Source organism: Otolemur garnettii, unplaced genomic scaffold (genome assembly GCF_000181295.1).
Source record: "Otolemur garnettii isolate 467f Iridium unplaced genomic scaffold, OtoGar3 scaffold00057, whole genome shotgun sequence".
Taxonomy (NCBI): domain Eukaryota; kingdom Metazoa; phylum Chordata; class Mammalia; order Primates; family Galagidae; genus Otolemur; species Otolemur garnettii.
Window position 1 is genome coordinate 6,131,626 of NW_003852452.1, and position 15,699 is coordinate 6,147,324.

The 15,699-nt window shown below is 38.2% G+C and overlaps 1 protein-coding gene and 1 non-coding gene across 2 annotated transcripts in view; both read right to left on the minus strand.

Annotated features, from left to right (window-relative positions):
• ITPR2 (inositol 1,4,5-trisphosphate receptor type 2) overlaps positions 1-15,699 on the minus strand; it is a 482,247-nt gene that overhangs the window by 195,641 nt on the left and 270,907 nt on the right. The gene's annotated exons all lie outside the window — the stretch shown is intronic.
• LOC111726221 lies at positions 10,007-10,111 on the minus strand. Its single transcript, XR_002774049.1, has one exon. It is a non-coding gene; the product is annotated as a U6 spliceosomal RNA (small nuclear RNA).

Consider the following 15,699-nt stretch of genomic DNA (forward strand, 5'->3'; position numbering starts at 1 on the left):
ATAGGATTCTCTGAGGATTCTCAGCCCATCTTCCCCCCATCAGGTTCCTAAAGGATATGAACAAGGCTCTGGGTAGAAACCCATGTTTACACAACTTTGTCAGACACTAGTATATCTACTTGGGATAGTAGCAATAAGTTCATAGTAAAAAGAAATACTTCTTTCCAGATTTCCTTTCTCATTTTGGATTATCTTAATGCACGCTAATTTAAAAATAATAAGAAATAAAAAATTACATTCAGTAATGAAGAGTTGAAATGACGTAAAAAGTAAATAAGTTTTTTTAGGGTTAAACTCCTTTGTGATTAAATTTAAGCCTACTTATAGCATTAAACTATCATGAATTCATGAATTTTAGGTTTGGACATAGCCACCGAATCCTAAGTGTACTGGGTAAAATAAATCAATGGCAGAAAATTGTTTTAGTCTTAAATACCCTTAAAAGTATGATAAAACATAGAAGTCTGGGAACCAAGAAAGTCCACTTTTGTGTCTGGTTCCTTGGATTACTATAAAAACATTCATTGGACTTCACTAATACCTCTTCTTATATTCTCCCCACTGAAATATCTGAACCAACGTCAAGTATAAACAAATGTGATACATACACTACAGCCCTAAGCGTGTAAGTCATTTCCATAAATATACTGAAAACAACAGCGGAGAACAATAAAATCAGGTAAGATATTTTACCATTAAAGTCTGTAACCCATTTTCAACCACTCACCACATGCACTGGGAATGTGCAACAAACTGGAGTAAAAACTAACATTTAGAGAAATTCAGCAGTAGACAGTATAAAAATTGGCTTTTTTAAAGGCTCCTGAATTTTGTCACTCTCCTTAGCTTTGCTATACATGAATAGCAATGTTCTGATGACTGTCATCCGTGGGCACATTAGGCTGTCTCTCCACGTCCAGGATGATGTATGTCAGTCTCGTTTTTAACAGGTGGTATTTTCTCATGGACACCTTTGACTTTCTATTACCACGTTTTACGCTTGATGCTTACTGCATTTGCTCATTTTGTATAAATGTACATCTGAATGATCAATAATAAAATTCCCTTCTCCTATACGGTTAGCAATGTAACCCGTCACTTAGAACCTCATGGCAGAGATTACACCAGTATCGAAATGAAAGTGATCAATAATCCTAATTTAGCTACGTAATAGATACTTATTTGAGGCCAGAAGGAACTGCTTTGTAAATGTATCTTCAAGTTTATTTTTCTGATACTGTCTATTCTCCTTTGATTGACATGAGAAAACTGGTTTCAAACACACTAGAAGTAGAAAAACTTTACTTGTACAAAAATAAAATAATGTTGCCTCAAAGTATCAGAAAAATATTCCATAAACCAAGATACTTAAAAAAGTAATACCATGACATGAATCGTTTTCTTTCTTAAAATGAGAATTTATTACTTCCTTGTCATCGCCCACATACAGGCACAAGGAATAAGTCACCGAGGCCTGGCCGTATCACGGGCTAAATGTCGCATGCTTGTTTGTTTCATATTTTTAAAAATTCACTTTATATGGGCATTGGAAATAACCACCAGCATTTTAAAAATTGGCCACTTGCCCCCCCCACAAAATGCAAAATCGTGTATGTGTGGTTTACAAAAACTTATAAATGGTATGAAACATTCCTCCAGAAAAGGAACATTTTTTAATGAAAATATTTGAGTATATATTTTTCTATGAGATGACCAGAATGATCAATTGATAAAATGATATTCCAGAATAATCTTTAATTTTTAGAAAATAAAAAACCCTGAAGATCATATCTGACACCCAGTTCTTCATGCTCATGCTGAAACACAGACAAAAAATGCTTCATAAAAAAGTACACTAAGTTGGGCAGTGCCTGTGGTTCAAGGAGTAGGGCGCCAGCCCCATATCCCAGGGGTGCCGGGTTCAAGTCCAGCCCTGGCCAAAACTCCAAAAAAAAAAAAAAAAAAAAAACCAAAGTGCACTAAGTCAGTCCAAGGCTAAGCTATCATAGACGCAATTCCATAAGATGTTTAAATTTTCCCATTTTGTTTATTTGGAACCATGCAGGCCTTTGAACTTTATGCTCAAAGATCTACATGTGCAGTTCTCATTGTGACTAGAGTTTTTAAGCCAACCAACTGTTTATTTTTGAACATTAATCTAAGATAAAAGAAGAGGAACGCAAAACCCCTTTTCAATGTTTCTCCTGTTGGTTTAGACTCATTTGAGTGTTAATGTTTAGAAATAACTTCCTAAATCTGTTTATAGATGCCAGCAATCTGTTCATTACATTTTGGCTGCCCTCAACAAAATGAGCATGAGAGAAGTACACACAGGAAATACTTGCACATGTCTTAACCATACGTGGATTAAAGACAGAGGTGATGTTATAGGCTGAATCGGGTCCACTCAAAAATTCATATGCTGAAGTCCTAAGCCCCAGGACCTCAGAATATTAACCATATTCAAAGATTTTTTTTATTAAATCATAGCTGTGTACAATAATGCATTTATGGGGTTAAAGAGACAATTACATTAAAATGAGGTAATTAGGTACTCTGGGAGCCTGAGGCAGGTGGATTATTTGAGCTCAGGAGTTTGAAAGCAGCCTGAGCAAGAGCAAGAGACCTTCTCTATTAAAAATAGAAAAACTAGTCAGGCAAGGTAGTGGGTGCTTGTAGTCCCAGCTACTCAGGAGGCTGAGATAGGAGGATCACTTGAGCCTAAGAGTTTGAGGTTGCTGTGAGCTATGATGCCACAGCACTTTACCCAGGGCAATAGTGTGAGACTCTGTCTCAAAAAAACAAACAAAAAATGCGGCAATTAGGGTGGGTCCTAATTCAGTATCACTGGTGGGTCTCCTTACAAGAAAAACTTTGACCACAGGTACATAGGGAAAGACCTTGTGAAGATACAGAGAAGACAGCCATCTATAAGCCACGGAGAAAGGCCTGGGACTGATCCTTCTCCTTGCCTCCCACCCTTCAAAATTAGCCAACCCTGCTGACACCTTGATTGCCAGCATTCAGGCTCCAGAACTGTGAGAAAACAAATTTCTGTTCTTTAAACCAGCTGGTCTGCAGGACTTGTTATGGCAACCCTACAACCTACTGCAGGTAGCATTATTTTATTTTTTCATATCTTCCCACAGAGGATGATACAATGTATGGCAGGTTCTCAATGGGTGTTGGTTATCTGACTAAAGTCATACAAGTGAGACCAGGATTTTCTGCCCATAATCCTCTCCCTGGTGCCTAATCCCTGACCCAGGGGGACAGGGCTCAACTATCCATCTTCCCAACACGAGGAAGCCCTGGCCAGGATCATGGCTTTCCTGGAGCGGGTCCTTCATCTGCTCCTCAGCTTCTGGCCCAATCATGGAATAGCTATAAATTTTTATTATATCCTCTTTTCTCCCTAAAATAGAGGTACTACAGAAATATTCAGTCTTCTCTTTCCAGGAAGTATCCTTGGCAAGACAAGTCTCTGCCTTGAGACTAAATCAATCAAGTCCTTGAGGAAGTTGAGCTTAGGTGTTTTCCTGAGCTACTTTTAAGAGATGAAGTGAAAGAATTATTTTTCACAAAATTAATGCAGCAGCATTGTTCCAACAGCAAAAAGTTAAGCCAAAAGGAAAAAAAAAAAGGAGAACTCAAATGTAAAGAATCAGCAAGATGGTATGCAAACATGTGAATCTCATTTTCCTCTCAGAAAATGGCAGATGTAAAGAGAGACAGTCCTTGCCAGTAGATCTCTGAGGAAACTGTGTGATCTCAACTATGAGATAAATTCCTAATTCCTGACATAGCCTTTGAAGAGGGCAAGACATAAAAACCACTTCTACTCTAAAAATAAATTTTACATGATTTTCGATAGAGCTAAAGAAATAGTAATTTCGTTATACAAGAATCAGTAACTATATTTTCCAATTCGTTAGCTGTCCTCCAACAATAGGGTATTCTGGCATTGAAATAAGAAAAGGAAAAAGAAAATCCAAACCTCTTATGAGAATGGAACTTCCCTCTCAAGATCTCATCATGTGATTTAAGAAAAAAAAGTTTATTTTCATTTCACATTAACTAAAAAAGTAAAATTTAATAAAGATAATGAACATATAGCTTACTAAGGAAGAAAATGACTTGTTATGTTCCTTAAATATTGAACATTTAAGGAACATTTAAGGAACGTTAAATCTTAATTATGTAAGGAATTCTCCCTTCAAATTCTGAGCAGGTAGCTTACTAAGGAAGGAAGGATACTATGACAATGGGGTCAAATCGTCTTCTTTAAAAATCAGTCACTTGCCATGTTTTATATCACTGGCTTTGCCTGAACTGACGATCCTTTGCTGAAGCACTTTTGGTTCTTAATGTTAAAAGTTGTTTTATTGGGAGAAATAAGTTCTGGTGTTCTATTGCTCAGTGAATATGGTTAACAATATTGTGTATATCACAATAGCTAGAAGAGAGGATTTTCAAATGTTCTCACCACAAACAAATGATTAACATACGAGGTGATAGACACGCCAAAATACCTTGATTTGATCATTACACAACGTACGTATGCATTGAAATATCATACCATACCCCCCGAATATGTACAATTATGCGCCAATAAAAAATTGTTGCATTAACTGAGTAACAATTGAAATAATTTTAAATCTCCTGTTCCCCAACTGTAAAATAAATCAGTAGGTACCATACACGTGCATAAGAAAAGTGTTACCTGTAGCACTTAAAATACTAACTACTTAGAGTATGGTGGAGGCCACAGAGTCCAACAGAATTTTATCAACAGTTGTTAAGTAATACCCTTTGGCAGAAGCTCCGCTAATTGTATTTTCCATTGCAGATTTTTCAATCATCTTCTCACACAAAGATATGATTAGAGATTAACATGCATCAAAAACCACTGGAGAACTTCTTGGCAATTTATAATCCAGTTCAAAAATCCTGATTCAGCTCTAAAGTTTAGTTCTTAGTTTCAGATTAAGGAGAAATAGGGATCCACCTTGGGACTAAATCAATTAGTCAAGTACTTGAGGAAGTTGAGCTTAGATGTTTTCCTGAGGTACATTTAAGAGCCGACGTAAAAGAATTCTTTTTTATAAAATTGATGTAGAAGCATTAGTCTAATGGCAATACATTTTGTGACGCCACCGAAAAGAGAATTCAAATGTAAAGGAAAAGAAAATTACAAGTTTTAGAATTAGACACTATATAGATCCCACTTTTAAAATAGAATTCTTTCCCAAGAAAATCCTTTTCTTGTTGCACTGTAGCACAATCGTTTAAAGATGCTGCATACAAAGAAGAAAAGAAGAAAAGAATCCCAAAAGAACAACTTGTATGTCAGTCAAGATTTCAAAGATTAATATTTATGAAAACAATTGGCAAACAACAGTCCATGATCCAAGAACAAAAAATGTTGCAGCAGATGTCCTGTTAAGAGGCTACAGACGATGAGAAGTAGCATACTTTCGTCCATATGTTTTCTCAGACTTAAGAAAAGATATCCTCAGTCTTTCCAATTCTGCAGAACACAGAGTGCCTGTGTATAGAGTGAAGCAGCAGCTTTCTTCTGTACGAGAACTTTGAGCCAAGATTTCCGGCTTCATTTGGAAAGAGGTGGCATGTACATTTGGGTTGAACAGGAATAGAAAACCAGAGAAATAACTCAAATAATCTGAATAACTCAATCTGTTAAGATTTCACAAAAGAAACTGGAGTGGTCACTGGCTGTTTTGGCCCATCTGGCATCCCGTCCCCCATCTTTTGGCAACAACACTTTATTTTAGGAGCAAGAACCCCTTACCCCTTCTATGCTGTTTTGTTAGGGCTATCTGTTGGTGTTCTGTCTTGAATAGCTAACAGTTGAGATTGTGATTATGAAATCCGAGGTTAAGAAATAGAAAAAAGTGGTGGCACCTGTGGCTCAAAGGAGTAGGGCACCAGCCCCATATGCCGGAGGTGGCGAGTTCAAACCCATCCCCAGCTAAAAACTGCAAAAAAAGAAAAAGGAAGTAGAGGACAGGAACAAGCTACAGTATTGGGAAATTAGAGTGGTCAATGGTTCTGATTAGGTTGAAGGACAGTCTGTAATGAAGCAAGTAAACCGAAGGCCAGTGAGTCGGGAGGCCTGAATAAGCAGTTGTAGTGAAGAAGCAATTCCTGGTGACAATAACTTCTAAGTGTTATGAAAGAAGTGAGTGGTGGACAGTAGAGGGAGGTCAGTTCAGATACAGAGGTCAAAGGTCAGAGAGGCCTGAACGTGGGATAGACACACAGCCTACATGGACTGAAGTCACGTCTGATATTAGTGAGGCTGAGGGCTAAGACAGAACATGATCTAGGTTCCCAAGTCTTATTTGGATGAGACGGAATCGACTGGGATGTTGGCTGGCACCAAGATGAGTCAGTCAGAGCACCTTAACCTCAAAGGAGCTGAGGATTTTAAAATAAGCAGAAGAATCAGTCTTAAAGTAACAATGGGAAACCTCCAGCACACAGAGCCTCCTCACTGGGAGGATGAAGGAGAAAAGAGACAGTGCTGCAGAGATGGTGGGTTGACCTTAGAAGACAGCCAGTCTTTGTACAGCAAGAAGGTGGAGGGACCACCTACGGAAGAGCATGGGATGGAGGAGAGTTTGCTGAGTGGGAATTCCAGACGGAGAGAGGAAGAGTCTGGGAGTCTGAGGACGACAGAAACAGCAAGGAGAGGTAGAATGTCACAGAGCTGATAGGAAATGTTTATTTACGGTTTGTGCACTGACTGGGAAAAGCACTGAGGGAACTGATAACAACAGTTTCTTTCAGGAGACTGGGCAACTGGCCTAGTAGCGAGAGGTCTTATTTATCCCTGCCAAGGGGAAAGGGGACGCTTAGCCAACCCTACATATGCCGCAGCCTGCTTGTTGAAAGAATAAATGTTGCATGTGCCATTGCAAGAAGCCTCAAGAAAGCATCCTGAAAGACGTGCCCCATGTGACACGGCCGCTTGGTGACCACTTCCCTGATTACTATACTCGGCATAGAAATTACATAAACGCATGTGACTGAGTTGGTATCTTCAGCACCATTCCTCTGATCTGATGTTAACATAAACAATCAACCTGATTTGAATCGTCCGTGTCTCTTTGTTTAGATATGCCACCTTATACATTTCCCCTGTTCCATGACTATAGAGGTAGTACAGTCTATGACTGAGTTTTAGTTTAAAACTCAACCAAAAGCTAGAAATAACTGAGATAACATAACCCTGACACCTTCACTGAGCAATCTGCAAATATTCAGAATGTTCTGTGTTGTTTTGTTTTAAGGAACTAAGATTTATCCAAAAATGTTTTAGATTTTCAAGCACCAGATGGAATATGCAGAAACCAAGCCTACCCTGAAGAAATCAGTAACTGGTAGATATTCAAAATCACTATGCATAAGAAAAAATATCTTAAGGTGGTTTAAGGTAGTTTAAAGTATCTTAAAGTGGTTAAGAGGCAAACTATTTATATATATAAGAAAATAACTGTAACTGTATATATAAATATGGAAATAGCTTTCTTCTTGCAGCCATATGTGAAATTCCTGCAGCTTCGTATGTTGTCATCACAATTGAATGAAAGGCAATACCGTATAGTGACTGGATACATGGGGATGTTATTTTTCATGCTGGATCTACCCATTTTTGCTGTGTGACTCTGGACAAGTTTCCTAACCCTTCTGTGCTGCAGTTTCTCAATGTGCCCGTATGAGGGGCAAAGGACTAGACAATATAACATAGTAAACACTATGGAAGTTTTAGCTGTTGCTGTTATTCAGCACATGTGCCTGAAAGTTGGAGGAGAATGTATTTCCTTTTTATTTTTTTTAACCATTTGTTTGATCTTCAGGTTTCTAGAAGTAACAAAAGGAGGAGTACATCTGAAAGAGGTGGCTTGGAAAACTGAAATCCAGTTCATGCAATCATTTATTTCCACCAGCATTGTTTAATTCCCTACTACGTGGAGAGGCATCAAAGAAAGTAGAATCAGAAAACCTTGATGCATAGTCCTGCCCTGTCACTCACTAAGTGTATGACCCTTACTAGGTCATTTTATTTTCTGTACCATTTCTTACCTATAAAGTAGAAATTACCCACCCCAGAGTTACTGTGGGATGGGAGCAGACATAGACACAGTTACCTCACAACAATCAACACCAGTTTAACAATAATAATAATAATGAGGTTTTAGCACCTCACATATGAGATCAATGGTTCTCAACCTCCCTAATGTCTCCACCCTTTAACACAGTTCCTCCTATTGTGGTGACCCCTCAATCATAAAATTATTCTCGTTGCTACTTCATAACTGTAATTTTGCTACTGTTATGAATCGTAATGTAAATATCTGATGTGCAGGATGTATTTAGGCCACCCCTGTGAAAGGGTCATTCGACCCCCAAAGGGGTCGTGACCCACAGGTTGAGAACCGCTGGACTAGATTATACAACTCCTCTGTGAAGACCTCTTCAAACAACTGTCCATAAATTAGTGTTTGTGACAGAAAAAGTAGAATAAATCGAGTTCAACCTGAACATACAGATCAGTTCCAAACACCAATTTTGTCTGTTGCAGGAGACTGATGCTACCCGAGATCAAGTTAGTGGACTCTGCAGCTAGTTACTCTCGCTAATCTAACTCAGTGTCCCAATTCAGAGGACTAGGACCAGCCTCCCTCCAGAGCCCCTGTAGCTCCCATGTTTTTCTGGTTGCTTGGTGGGCTGTTTCCTGATTCTAAGCCTGCATACTATATGTTTCTTTTCTTTTTTTTCTGACACGGATTCTTACTCTGTCACCCTGAGTAGAGTGCCATAGCATCATTACAGCTTACCACAACCTCAAACCCTTGGGCTCAAATGATCCTCTTGCCTCAGTTTTTCTATTTTTAGTAGATATGGAGTCTTGCTCTCGCTTAGGCTGGTCTCAAACTCCTGAACTCAAGCAATCCCCCACTTTGGCCTCCCAGAGTGCTAGGATTAGAGGTGTGCGCCATCGCACACAGCCACTATTTCTGTTTCTTTTGCTTATTTTTATCAGATTCCCTCTCTGGGAAAGAGGCTCTTCCTGGACCTGAACCCCATGGGCTATAGTCCTCACTCATTGGCTGGCCTTGAAGTCTGGTCGTCCTTGCTGCACTCTCCTATGATGAGCTCACACTGTTACTGCACACAGTGTCTGGAGAGCCCCCCCACACACACACTTCTTCCCTGTTTGCTTTCTAAGCTACACAATAAGCAGACTCTAGCATCCTACTGGACATGATACTTTTTGTGAGACTGTCCCCCTCCTCACCGCTCTGTGCTGTGGCGCTCCACTGCTGGCCCAACTTCTCGGGTGTGTCAAATACAAAGAAACCTGTTGTTTCCTGGGATGCAAAAACATACCAAGCAAAACTAGAAATGATACTTCTAGAACCTAGCTCTTGGATAGGACTAGTGAAGGCTGACATGCTGTACTTGCAGGCAGTTAGAAACATTTATAGCCACTGTGTGTCAGTCACTCAGTCCTCAAACATTTGTCCACACTAAGTGCAGGGCACAGTACTAGGCACTAGAAATACATAAGCAAATAAGATCAACAGGCTCTGACCTCAAAGAGTACAGCATTTGGGGGAGTGTAGACTGAGACTAGAGAGACACCAGTACAGCACCCTCAGAATTTCAGCACTGAAGGTCTTTGGGGGCGTTTCTCCATCTTACGTCATGTCAGACAGATCCCCCAGGAGTTTCTAACTTATTTAAAATAATGGTAACACACACCAGGGCATGATATTAAAAGGTCTATGCTAGCAAGAAAAATATAATTTGTAAGTACTAAAGTAATACAAACTAGAATGATAAGAAGTTAAACCAACTGGGAAAGGGTTTAGGTTAGATTTAGGTGGAAATGATTAAAATATGATAACTGAATACTATTTTTAGAGGGCTTTTTTTTTTTTTTGGATTAGTGTATCTTTATTGGCCAAGCAGCCTAGAAAATATGGGACACTTCACAAATTTGCGTGTTACCCTTGCACAAAGGCCAGGCCAATCCTCTCGGTATCGTTCCAATTCTAGTATATGTGTTGCTGAAGCAAGCATAATTTTAGAGTTTTTTCTTTTTTGTTTTCAATTTTGTTTTCTGTTGTTTTTCATTTGGGTTTTTTTTTTTCTATATCTGCTTTTTAATGTTGTCTAAGTTTGTATTTAATCATAACACAATTTTTCACCTACAGTCATTAGCTACCAAATGTCTTCCTCATACTAGAAGCAATGAAAGGTGATTACTTTCTGAGTACAAGTGATATTTTCAGCATGACCCTTTAGTCATAGATCTCTCAAGAGTCCTAGCATATCTCAAAAACCACTGAGGCAGCCAGTATCATTACAGGAAATTTTGAATGGTAAAGGGCTATGTAAGGCATGATTAAGAACTTTATAAATTTTTGTAATAATGAGGTTATAATGACTACCATAGATCTGTTATGCTTACCACCTTTATACCCTAATGAGGGACAAAGCCAGCCCAATAATTGGCTTTTTCGAAAAGAGTAAATTTCTAAAAGCAATTCTTGCTTTTATCTCTACTTTAATTCTCAAAGTCTTTTTTGCCTAGGTAAAAATATAAAATAAAAATTCTGAAGTGGACGAGTATACTAACTATAAAACAGAGCTCTTATTATAAGACAACCATTTAGTTACCTGGTGGAAACATAACACGTGCAGCTGTGCACGGTGCACACACACAAATAATACACACAGGGATGACTAAGATGGCACACATTTGCAACATCACTTATTGTTTCTGATTTAAAACAACATTAGAGCACTTATACAGCAAAAAACATGCGCTCACCTCTAAAGTGTATTTAATGAGAAATACGATAAAATGCAGCTGAAACCAAAATTTATTTCCCTTAGCAAAATAGTAACTATCAAATTCTGAAGTTATGGAGCACTCCATGAAGCATTTTTACTTAAATTCATTTATTTGCCTGCCAGAAAGAGAAATGAATATATGCAGAGGAGGTGAATGATTCTGCAGACTCTTACAACACGAGGAGCTTGACACAGTTTACAAATTCTCAGCAATGTGATTACCGCTGGGACTGACAGTTATGCATATTTGATGTAGGAGTTAAGATGCTTGGGGTAATTACGACTTATTCTTTTTGCTGCTCCTCAAAATTAAAAATGAAAGATTAGTTACAATGGGGTTTTTTTTCCTCCTGAGGAAAAGAATAAATTCTTGTTAACTGGAGAGAAGCAAATTTTAGAGTTGTTTTTTTTTTTTAAAGATGGAGGAGATATTAAGAATAACTTAAGGCATCATTTCTTAAAGATCTTTATTACATACCACTCCAGATACCAACTTTCAAATCAAGAATCCACTGTCTTCTATCACTGTTCAGTGCGTAAATATCATCCTCCCCACCTGGGCATTCGTAAAGATCACAGCTCTCAATTAGATGCTATGCTGTTTGTTGAATGCCACATTTCCACAAGGGGCTGCCTACAACAGTCATCTTATAAAGTATGGTTTAAAACTCTTCTAGCTAATAGTCTGCTTAATAACAGTTCGCAATCATAGGGAGGAGACTGAGGGGCTCTGATCTTGATCTGTAGATCTGAACAAATAAATCTTAACAATATAAATTAATAGACTTGTTAAGAAAACATGTTTCTTTGCCTCTTGGCAGCTATAGGGCAAAGCTGAAATCCCTGACTCTAAAACGCCTTTACACATACCTTTCAAAAGATTCATCATTATTTGTTTTCTTGTAGTGAAATGAATGAAGCATTTGATGAGGAAACACCTTAAAAATCCCCACAGCTGCTCTACCATATTGTTCCAAATCAACTTGGCCTAAAATTTTCAAGCATTTCCTCAGCAGCTCACTGGATGAATGGCTGTGTTTTCCAGTACACACTTGGGCGACAAGTTTTATCAAGAATAAAATTGAAGAACTTTTCATGTTATTTAGTAGTATATCTGAGAAAACAGATGAGTTGTGATGATAAGTCCTACAGCCTGTTGAGATCTAGCATGCAAGTTAAGAATGTCAGCTCAGTAGCTAAAATGTTTAGGTGAAATCCCAGCTCACTTCTACCTGAATTCAAGGTGCAAGACACTAAACCTGTATTCCTCAGTTTCCTTATCAGCAAAAGGGAAATAATCATACTACCTATAACATAGCGTTGAAAATTAAATAACACATATAAAAGATTAGGAACAGTGTCTGATAGTGAGCTCTTAATAAATACTAGTTATTATTTTTTAAAACCAGTGCATAAAACTGTACAAATGGTTACTGAAGAGGCAGTTTCTAGATCTCTTTGCAACAATATACCAGGGATATACAGTCCTTTACATCTAAACATTTTAAGAATATTGCACTTTATAAAGATCTTTGGTGCCCTGTAGATTATGTCAGTGTAATATAGGTAGATAAGAATATATCACAGGGGAGATTAACACTGGCATTCTAAATAGGTCAACTTCTTTGACTACAACATAAGGAAATTACCAACTCCATAGGCTATCAGTGACTATTTCTGTACCTTTTCCAATTCTAAAGTACAGAAGCTACAAATTTTATATATTAATATTTAGGATTAGCATTTACAGACATCTTTACTTGTTATGATTTATTTGTTTCTTCCTTACTGTAAGACAACTGATTTGTAATGCTCTGTAAATCTTAATGAAAATGTACTCCAAAGAGTAAAAGATGACAGAAATGGACCAAAAGAAAAACCCATAAAACCAAACCAATCCTCTGAACATAGTCCCTCTTTCCTGTTCCAGTCTCATCAGCTGACCTCTGTCTATCTCCATTACCACCTCACCTCTACACAGATCTGGACCAAAAATAAAAAAGCGGAACAAAGATCTGGTGCTATAACCAGGTTCAACAGCTCTCAGAGATGGGGTACCAGAGGTGGTAGAGAGGTCACGGAAAGGAAGGAGAACACAAAAGGCTCATCTCTCAGCCTCTTAGGTACAAACTAAGGAGCATCAAGCCAGGAAGAATATTCCTCAGGATAATTAATTTAAAAATAATACTCAAAGTTATTACAAATTTTAAACTTTTAAGAAATAATTGACTACCAGCTACGTAAGGACATGTGATTCCGCCAAGAAGCAAGGACAGAGCATAGAGACATCATACTGCTCTCAAGACATTCTCAAACATTCCTTCTCTTCTTTCCCCCAATTTTCCAACATACATATTCTTTTAAAGTACAAAGAAATACACTGCTGTTGTTACTTAAAAAAAAAAAAAAAACACTTTTAAATACGACCAACTTCAAAGGAATCTTGAGCTTTTAAAGTTAGTTTTTAGAGTTATATCCTTTTTTTTTTTTTTGAGACACAGCCTCAAGCTATCCCCCTGGGTAAAGTGCCGTGGCATCACAGCTCACAGCAACCTCCAACTCCTGGGCTTAAGCGAGTCTCCTGCCTCAGCCTCCCAAGTAGCTGGGACCACAGGTGCCTGCCACTAGGCCCAGCTATTTTTGGTTGCAGTCGTCATTGTTGTTTTGGCGGGCGGGGGCTGGATTCAAACCGGCCACCTTAGGTGTATGTGGCTGGCACCTTAGCCACTTGAGCCACAGGTGCTGAGCCTAGAGTTATATCCTTTGCAAACTTTTGCTTTTCTATCACAATCACCTGAATAAATAATACTTTAATAGGATTTTTCTTAAACTTGCTTAGATAATTTTTCTCCTTAAGGACTTTCTATACATAATTTTCATGTTTCATATGTCAATAAAAGTACTATAGCTTAAGTCACTATAGGATCCCTGGATGATTTCACATATAGAAATAACACAACAAAAAACTCAAGTTTCCTTTATGAATATTATTCTTGCAAGAATCTTTAAGATGTTGCCTACTCGCATTTTATCTCCCACCCTTTTAGGTACAAACTAAGGAACAAAAATCAAAGACTATTCATAAGAATAACTAACTTAAAAATAAAACTCAACGGTATTATAAATAATAAACTTTTAAAAAATAATTGACTACCAGATATGTGGTAGTTACACCACCTATCCTTAATATATTTTCTTAAAAGGTATTTGGTTCTACCATGAAGCAAATTTATGCTTGTAGAGATCACGGCGAAACTTGCCCTTTTCCCTTTGGTTGGTTTGCTCAAAGATCAACTCACATTTATGGGTAGATTAACCAGAGTAAGGTTCATTTCCAAATACCATGCACATAGGGGGAATCACAAGAATGATTCCCAAAGTCTCAGAGATGGTCAGTGACTTTTAAAGATGTCTTTTAGAAGGGAGGGGGGAGAGTGTAGAAAGTATACAATCAGCAAGTGGTTGCTAAGCAGGATGTGTGTAGATGGGTGGAAACCGACTGAATTGCAGATTAACCTGAGAGACAGGTCTGGTGCTTCAAACGACCTTGGGGCCAGGTCTATTCCTATGCAATAAGGAATCAGCAGCCTTTTCTGACTTTAAATCAGGTTACTCAGGTTTTATAGAGGAGAGGCCAGTGTTTTCTGATCATAAATAGCCTTTTAATTCAAAATATTCTTTTACCAAAGGGATCATATTTTGGGATGAAATTTCCCTTAGCTCCTTCATGCTTCACTGCCTTATTGTTGAATTTTTACAGTCAACACACACAGACTGCTTCTAGTGTCAGGAAGCAAGGACATGAAAATAGAGACTTTCTTTTAAGTTAGCATTTTAAATTTAAACAGGTGGAGTCTCAATGCAATATCAGGATAACTAGTATGAAAAACCCTGGTGAGTATCCTGATTTTATTTAATTCGGATAAATCTTTTGGGAATGCTTCAATACAGGGACAGCTGAAATCTAGTTGATTAGGTATTAGAGGACCAGGTATTGGGTAAGTTATATGACTTACAATTTACTTCTCTGAGTCTCTTTCTACATTTGCAATTTGGAGGTAACACTGCCTGCTCTATGTACTTCCTAGAATTATTAAAAGGTACCAAAATATTTTAAAATATTTTGAAAACAGCAAAGTGCTATAAATCTCAAGTGCTTCCCATTTAAACTGCTCAGCCAGCCACAGCTAAGCTCTGCATTTATATGACAGATGCCATTTTCCATGGTCAATAAAAGGGTCCTTGTGGTAGACTGGACAATGACCCTGCCCAAAGATGCCAACATCCTCATGATTGCTCACCTGGTTGACCATAACCTGCAGACATGTCATCTCACATGGTAAATTAAGGACGTGGTTGAATTAAGGATCTTGAGATGGACAGATTATACTGGATTATCCATGTGGTTCCAAGTGTCCTCATAAGAGGGAAGCAGGTGTGTCAGAGCAGAAGAAGGAGATGTGATAATTGAGGAAGAGGAGACAGATGGGGGTGAGAGGAAGAAAGAGGAGGAGGAAGGGAGGAAGATGCAAGCTTCTGGCTTTGAAGAGGGAGGATGGGACCTTCTAGATACAGTGGTTCTCAACCTTCCTAATTGCCGCTTGAACAAAAGGGTCGCGACCCGTAGGTTAAGAACCGCTGTAATCCCATCTCAGGATGGGCAAGAGACTTGGAGAGAAATTTCTCTGAAGAAGATCGGCACACGGCCTACAGATATATGAAAAAGTGCTCACCATCCTTAATCATCAGAGAAATGCAAATCAAAACTACTTTGAGATATCACCTAACTCCAGTAAGATTAGCCCATAT